The sequence below is a fragment of the Arachis duranensis genome, chromosome 7, assembly GCF_000817695.3.
Source record: "Arachis duranensis cultivar V14167 chromosome 7, aradu.V14167.gnm2.J7QH, whole genome shotgun sequence".
NCBI lineage: Eukaryota > Viridiplantae > Streptophyta > Magnoliopsida > Fabales > Fabaceae > Arachis > Arachis duranensis.
The window spans coordinates 5,804,827-5,813,845 of NC_029778.3; positions in this window are offsets into that span (position 1 = coordinate 5,804,827).

The following is a 9,019-nucleotide window of genomic DNA, read 5'->3' on the forward strand; positions in this document are numbered from 1 at the left end:
AATATATATATTTATATATTACTCGAGTTAAATTTTTATTCTTTATAAAATAAAAATTCTATTTTTTCTCACAGAACTAAATAAGGGTCAAATTACTTTTTTAAAAATCTTAATTGATACTTAATTACTTAGGTATATGCATCAATTGTTGATTATTGTGTACAAGAGAGAGAAGTTGAAGATCATCCAACAGGGAGAGGAAAAGAATTAAAAGGGCGACAAAAGTATAAAACACAAAGACAAACTTTCACCGGCAAAACTCCCTTTTCTTTTTCAGCCTTGCAGCTTAGTTGCACATGCAATGATTTATCCAATTCATAAAGAAGTATTTCATCTATGAGTTTGGTGCTAAAACAATTTTGAGATTAATTGAGAATTGAGATTAAATGGGAAGGAATTATTAATGTATAGGTTTAATTATTTTATTAATTTTTGTAATTTTATTAAAATTTTTATTAAGTTTTGTACAATTTAAAATTTCTAATTAAGTCTTTCTACTGGATATTTTTTTTAATAAAATTCTTGTCAACGATTTTATAAAAGAAAATACAAAATATTTTTGAAAGATATATTTTTATGTTTGATTTAGGATGAATGATGTAATATAGACGTAAATATTTAAAATTAAGAATAAATATTGGTTGAAGTTAAAATAAAAATTGTTTTTAATATTTTTTGGTTTAAAATGATCCTCAATATTATATTTAATATTAAAATCATCTTTTGATCAATTTATTTTTTATAATTAAAAAAAAAAACCTCCTTTAATTTCTCTCATCATCTTCCGTCAGAGACCATCAACCTCCATAAAAAAGCATCATTTCATTAATTTATTATCTGTTTTTCAATGTCGCCGTCATTTTTTTTTTACCTCTCCTTTCCAAAGAATGACAACACGCTCTTTTCAGTTCTGCCCTTTTAATCTTTTTCGGAATCTTCATCAAGGTTCTTGAATCTCATTGTCGGCAATGGAATGAGGATAGCTACGAGGAGAAGGAAGAAAGATACTATGAAGATGAAATATAGAAGGAAGAAAAAAGCTATGACAGAAAAAGAAACAAATCTCAGAGCTCCTATTTTTTCTTTTTTTGATGGCGATTCGGAAAACAACAACAACGATGGTTTTAGCTCCCCTCTCTCTATTGCTATCGCTTTTCCCTCTTTTAATCTCTCTTTTCAATGACCCAACTAACATCAATGACAGCGGCAATAGATTCTTTTATTGTTATTGTCCAACATTCTCTTTCTCCTCCTTATTCTTTCTTCTTTTTCTTCTCTTCCTCCTTCACTGAGCTAACTCCATCTCTCTTATCTCTCTTTCTGTTATAATTTTTTCTTTCTTTCTTTCAAAAGATATAAATGTTGTGTTGTCATTTTTTTGAAGTTGAAGGATTAAGTTGTAATGGATGTTGTTGTTGTTAGTGTTATTTTTAAATTTGAATGTTGTGTTGTTGTTAATGATAAATAAAATTGATAGTGTTTGGGAAGAAAACAACTGCTACTTGATTCGAGTAAGAGAGTTGGTGGTAGATAGTGGAGTTAGAGTCTGAACAAAAATAAAGATATTTTTGTCCAAAAAAATTTAAAAGGATGATTTTAATTCGAAATGCAATGTTGGGAATTATTTTGAATATAAAAGGTACGAGACAAGTTTGACCTCAAATATTCGAGACGAAAACAGTATTTATTTTTTAAATTTTTTTCTCAAATAAAATATGTTGAGTTAAAAATTAACTAACTTAATTGATGACGACAAATATTGATGTATTGGGTTAAACACCCAATTAGTTTTGATTGCGTTTGATTAGTGTTGCAGGCCAAAGAAATAAAATGGCAGCAGCCCAAACAAATGGAACAAAGAAACAATAGCTGCCACAGTTTGTAAAGCTCACAAGCACAACCTAAATAAAAATGTGACACACAAGTCATTTGGGCTAAATACAAAGAAGCAAATCCAGCCCAAGATGCATCACTCAAGTAGAAGCCTTCCAAAATTATTATTCACAAGTTCACTTCGGTCATAAATATGAAGAAAGAAAGAGAAAGGTAAATCACAAAAGTAAATATCTAATCACCCATATCAAAACGAGCTAAGCTTAATCAGAAGTTAAAGGTGATTTATTTCCATTTGCATGCAATTTATTCTCTTCACTCCTTCTCTAACTCTCGGTGATACTATTTTGGGATAAATGGAGAAAGAAATCTCTGATCTATACTGCTGTAAATCAATTGTCCACAAAGTTACTTGGAGCCAAAGCATATTCTTAATGGTATGGATTTAGGGCTTACCATTGAACAATAATCCTTTGCTACTCAGTTGACCTCGGTCAAGCAAGAAAAACAGAATTGAAACTCCTAATTTAGGAGCTGATTGAAGAAAGTGAAGGGATGTATTATCAAAGCTCAAAGTCCAAGAAGTTGACCTGAGGAGAGACCTTATCTATGATCTTGCACAAGGTACAAAAAGAATAATTTTCTAGTTGGCAAGGCAAGGAGAGAGAACCAGATTTTGAATTTGTTCTGAAGAGCTTCTCTGTAGAGTTCATCAACTTTGGACAGTATTTTCTAGTAAAAGAAGTATTCCGCCAAGATGAAGAACTTAATCAAAGTCAGCTGAATTAGGTTCAACTTATAGCAACAAAGGCTGTTTATGCATTAATCTCCTTTATGTTTTACGGTTTGTATTTCATTTTCAATGTATATCTTTCTATAATTTCTTAAGAGGTAAAAGGTTGAAAGTGAAAATTCAAGAAAAAGTCTATGAGTAACAAAAGGCTAAGTGATACACTTGAGAGAAAAGTCTAGAATGATTTCAGATTTCTTTAGGTTGTTTCATATGTATTGTATCTTGTACTTGTGAGGCGCCCATTTTTAAGTTCGGTTAGCACTTAAAGTGAATAGTTAGGTATTAGCATAACCAAATCAAGTTAGGTAAGAATTTGAGAGAGAAAGGATTGAGTAAATCCTGAGAAATTCGTATATGTAATACTTTAACCATAGCAAAAATTTTACCACTGTTTTGGTAGGGATTGGATGTAGGTACTTGTATTGCACAAGACAACTAAACCAAGAAACATACTTGTGTTATCTTTTTTCTCATTCTTTAAGTTCTGTTTTCTGATATTTATGAGACAAAATGAAATTGTCTCATAAAATTTTCACTGCACAGTTCAAACAGATTTTAAGTGAAAGTTTAATATTAAAAGTTTAATTCATTAAAACAAAAAAAGTCTATAGATTCAACCCCCTTTCTCTAAGTCTTCTACAACCTTTAAAATAAAACTACTAATAAGTATGTTATTGAAAAAACTTATCTCTAATACAAATACTCAATTTATAAAATTTAATTTAAATTTTGATAAATTATAACAACACTTAAACCTATTAAGGATGTGTAGTAACTAAAGGGAGTGAATTATCAAAGGAAGGTCATGTGAAACATGAATTAATTTTATATCTTAATTTTAGCCATTGATTTTCATCTCACGGTCTCCATTATTGCATCTTCAAATTTTTTCTCATAACAAAGATTTTCTGATATGAGTCCTTTCTTATATAAATGTGCACCCCTCCTTACCAAAAAAATGGCTCTTTAGTGGTAGCATCTCAGCATAAATTCGATCATAGATGTGGACAGCAAATCTATATATCAAATAATGCAAATTCACCTATTAATTATAAAATGTATATATGTCTTCTTTTAAAAATAAAAAAGAGCTCCATAGACCTTAAATGGAAAGACCAAAAAAGTGTCAAATAATATGTAACTTTTCCAATATGGAAATGTTTATCAAGAGTGATCGCTTCCAGATTAATTTTTAGGATTCGCCAAATTAAAGTGAAAGGTGATAAAAATAGATAAAAGTTTCATAATCTTCATGTGATGATTTTAACTCTTTTTTTTTAAAAAAAGAAATTTTTCTGCTTTTTAGTGTTAATTTTGTGCACGTAAAGATGAAGTGTTTATAGACCCCCAATTTAATCCAACAAGAAAAAAAGTAATAATAAGAATTTGAGTGTTGTAAAAAATTACACTGAATAAATTTCAATTGCAAAAAAATAAGAAAGTGCTAAAATTTGAGTTTTCAAAAAATATATATTATTTCTCTATTTTATTATGGTCCTGATTTAAACATCTGTTTAATGGTTATTAGCCAATCTTTTTAATTAGTTATCCGTAGCTTTCTTACTTTAATATATATTACCTTTCTATTTTGTGGAGCCAACCAAATTAAACAGTAGTTTTGTTTCCTTTATAAATTATAATCAAGTGCCAACTAATCACTAAAATTTGTTTAGGAGTGGGATGTGCACACCTACTATACAATAGATATTATATTATTTGAAAATTAGTAATTTTATATTAATAGAGGGAACATTAAAAAGTGAAAATAAAAAGATCAGATGCTCTTCTCTTGTTAACAATTATCAAACTCCTTCTAGAAAAAGGTCCTGAAAAGAATTCAAAGAAAATAAATTAAATAATAATTAACTTGAGCATTCTTTTTAGAAATTAATATAGGTTGATTATATTCGGGCGTAATACATTAAAATAGGATTTGGAATAGGGTTCTCTATTTTTTTTTTCTGATTTTCATAATGACAAAAAAAAAATTTCACAAATGGTAAAAAACCTGAAATTTATATTTTCGTATTTCATCCGAATATATATAATTAAAAATTATTAAATAATTTAATAAATTAATTAAATCATTATTTAATATTTTTTAACTATTAATTTTATCTGTTTTGTGTTTCTCTTTATTATTTAAACACCAAAAAAAATATCAATTTTATACAAAATTATTTTAACGGTATATTAACTTGAAATGAGAATAACACTAGAAGCCGGAAAGCATGAATGCTAGCTAGCTAAGCTGTTATTAAATTAATTAAAATGCCAACAAATCTGGTCAAATAAACAAATATTCTTCCCTATAATTATGAACATATATACGCAATTTAAATTTCATTTTCTTAATCTTATTCAGTGTACACGTATAAGTACAGGAAAATAGAAAAAGTCTACTCTAAAACAAAACTTGCACATTTAGTCACGTCCCTTTCATTCATATATAATAAATTATCACTCATAGATGGCAATAATCAATAATGGCATATTCCCACATCAACTTCTAGTCAATAGGAGAATATTATATTATTATAATAAAATACTAAAAGGTAACAAACTGTTTCTTTTAATATGATATTTTTTAGTTAGTAACATATTAATATAATAGAAAATAAGTCACAATCATGTAGGTTAAGAAGCTAAGAGAAATATTTTTTCTTTTTCTTTTTCTTTTCTAAAAGAGAAACAATTGATATTGAGGAAAACTAACAAGCATGTGCTACTATTTGCACATGAGAAATTATATAATATAATATTGAAGTCTAACATATTCATTTTCATATCTCTTATATTTTCTAGTTATTTTTTTTAATATTAAGTTAGTCGGTGTTTAGTTTTTGTCTATGTTCTTCACAAATATAAATATTGTAACGTAGGTTTATTATTTATTTAGTGAGAAATAAAATTTAAAAGGATATAACAATACTTAAAATACGTGTATATATATTTAATATTTTGCTATCAGAAAGTTGAGATAGATATTTGTATTATAGACTTAACAACCAAACATATATACTATATGTATTTATGTATATCTATATTATGAGTATAATTTTAATGTATTAATAGTGTATAAAATATTTTATATAGTCGTATAATTATAATTATTTTTTTAGATGATTATTAACGTAATGAATATGAAAAGTAATTATTTTTATTGATATGATATTACGTAATTAAATATATGATTAAAACTATTTTACATTAATAGTACATATATATGTGTGTGTGCGCGTGCCATTATATGTGTATTCTTTTAGGCTGACAGGAATAAAGTACAGAGGCAGAGACACAAAATCGTGTTTAATTGGTAGATGAGACATGGACAGAAACATTATGTCTAAAAATACTAAATTAATATATTTTGTGTTAATTCTGACAGAAAAGACGCAAAGATATTAATAAGGAACACAGTTTATTTTTTATTTTTTATTATTCTTGTTAATTTTTTATAATTATATTTATTATTATTATATTTTTCTTCTTAATTTTTTTGAATAAACAAAGATAATAAACAAACACAATCACTACTTTAAATAGACACTAATTTTATTAAATTAAGAGTATAAATATCATTATTCTTTCATATTATTTTTAAACTTATTTTTGTTGCCATCATGGTGAGAACTAATGATTAATCGGCACTTGGCATTATATGTGATTAAGTAGATGAGAAAGAGGTGGAAACTACATAATGCAATCTCGTTATTATCTCAATTCTCAAAGTAGATGAGAAAGAGATGGAAGAGGTTGCAAAAGTACAGGGTTATGATCTCTTTATTGCAGTAATTAATAAGTTTCACCTAACTTAATCAAAATCTATCCCTAAAGAAAGTTAACTAAAAAGCTATAGTTATGCAAGAAAAATATAATAGATTTATAACTACCATTTAAAAAAAAAAAAAAAACCCTACATAGGTCATGTATACATAGCATGCATGTGTTGAATGTCTTACCATTTCTTTAATTTTCATTTATTTATATATTTTTATTTATATAGTATGCTTCTTAAATTGTGTTTGTAATAAGTTGAGATTTTTAGTATTTTTTTATTTTTTGTTTTTCTGCATAATTATTGTCACGCATATATAAAAAATTACTTACCAATTAACCGATGTATATAGAAATATGTATTTAATATCTCATAAAAAATTTATTCTAATCTCTTTGTATTGTAAAATTAATTTTTGGTCCTCCAAATTTGTCTAACTTCGTTCTTGATTATAATTAAGTTGATTATTTTAATGATTGATTATTTAATTAGAAAAATATATAAATTAATATATATAAATATACATAAATACATAATGTAGTTGACTTTAAATGTATATGAAATATTTTTGAATTGTTGCTAATAAGAAGAAAGAGAATTTGAAGAAGTAATATATAATTTGACAAAGAAAAAAAAATGTTATTTGAATAAAAAAAAAGGACATCTTAAGAAAAACTGATGATATACAGCAATTAAGTGAACTTGACATACATATATCCCTTTTTCTTTATATAGTATCTAATTAAGAATGTAAACTTTTAATATAACTCCAACAAAAGCAAGACATGATTATTGGTTACAAACATCTCCATAGTCATGAAATTATTACCCCAAAACAAAAGCAAGAAATGTGGCTTTTATTGGTCATAATATACATACAAGTCTCTATATGTATATTTTGTTTGTGGAATAGATCAGACATTCTTTATTATAAGCATTATATCACATCTATAAAGTATGAATACTTCACTGAATTACTAAGTTCGTATGTTGGATACATTTTAGATATGATATTTATTAATATTCGTCTGATATGTATGTATTACTGTGTCCAACTGTATCTTAATAAAAAATAAAATTTTTTTTCAGACACACTTAAACATACCTAAATATAATCACATATCAACGTATTTAATTTTATTTTTATTATGTATTCTTAAAATAAATTTAGAAATAGTATATATTATTACTTATTAAAACAAAAATATTTTAAATAATTTATATAATTAAAATAAAATATTAAAAATAATTAAAAATTATTTTATATTTATTGTCAATAAAAATATCAAAATATTATACAACATATTAAAAGACTATATTTAACCACTCAACCAAGGTTTTGTTGGGAATAATATACCATGTTTTTTTGAGAAAATACCTTTCACAGAGAAATAAAATAGGCACAATCATAATACAAGAATTTAACGTGGAAACTTCAACTACCGGAGAAAAAACACGGCCGTTGTCAAATGACAACCAGAGAATATCACTACGTGAAAATATTACAACACATAAACTTCTTTTTCTCTAACACCGGCACCCCAGTACACCCACACTCTCTCAAAACAAATATTTATTACACCTCACAACACTCTCTAATCAAAGAGTATAGAGAAAAAGAAAAGTCAGATACAAGCTTTAAGTGTTTCCGACTGGTGCAAAAAATATGAAGAACTTAGCCTCATATTTATAGCCTAAGTCATTCACTCCATTTGCTATCCTAAATAATATGAGACTAATTCAACTAAATTCTAACAGGTTTAAGTGATTTTATATGTATATTAGTATTAAACATTTAAGTGGCATAGCATGAATTGGGCAAATATTGGTGATGATTAATTAAGCAAGCCAACACAAATATATATACATATAAAAATAGACACACATAAAACGACAAAGCAAGCTGTTACTAAGCTGTGTTGGTGGTGATCAGTGATAATAACTGAGTGCATGATGAAACTGAGATTGGGGTTAGATTATTTTTGACACTTTAACTGCTAGTAGTTGTCTCAGTAATATAGGTCACACTTTATTGGGCTGGTTTCTTTGTGTATCTTTAGAATAAATAAAACAAGTATCTCTTTTAAAAAAATACTTATTTAATTTTTGAGTAATTAGATTATACTTTTAAAAAGTTTTAATGAAAAATAAGGTAATTTTTTTTGTGTTTTTCTAGAAGCAAGTAATGATTCTTTTTGCCATAAACAGAAACAATTGAAGAGGGAAAATTTGAAAAATGATTAGGCTTACAATTTATTCCCATACTGTTTTTAAAAAAGACAATATATATATCCATTTAAGAAAATATAAAATACCAACCACTGCACTGTACAAATTTTTATCAAATTTCTCTATTTCTATTGCATTATCCTAAAATTGGATTTAAATTATATTATGGTTATTATCTTTTAAATAAAATTTTTTATGTTATTTTAAAATAAAAAATTGTACTAGCTAGTAGTATATGTATGTATTTAAAAAATATATTATATATTACATGATATTATTAAATAAATATTTTAATAGAAATATCATTAAAAGGATAACATAATTAGTATGTTCTATTAATTATTTACATAAATATTTTATTTTATATCAATAAATAAATATATAAT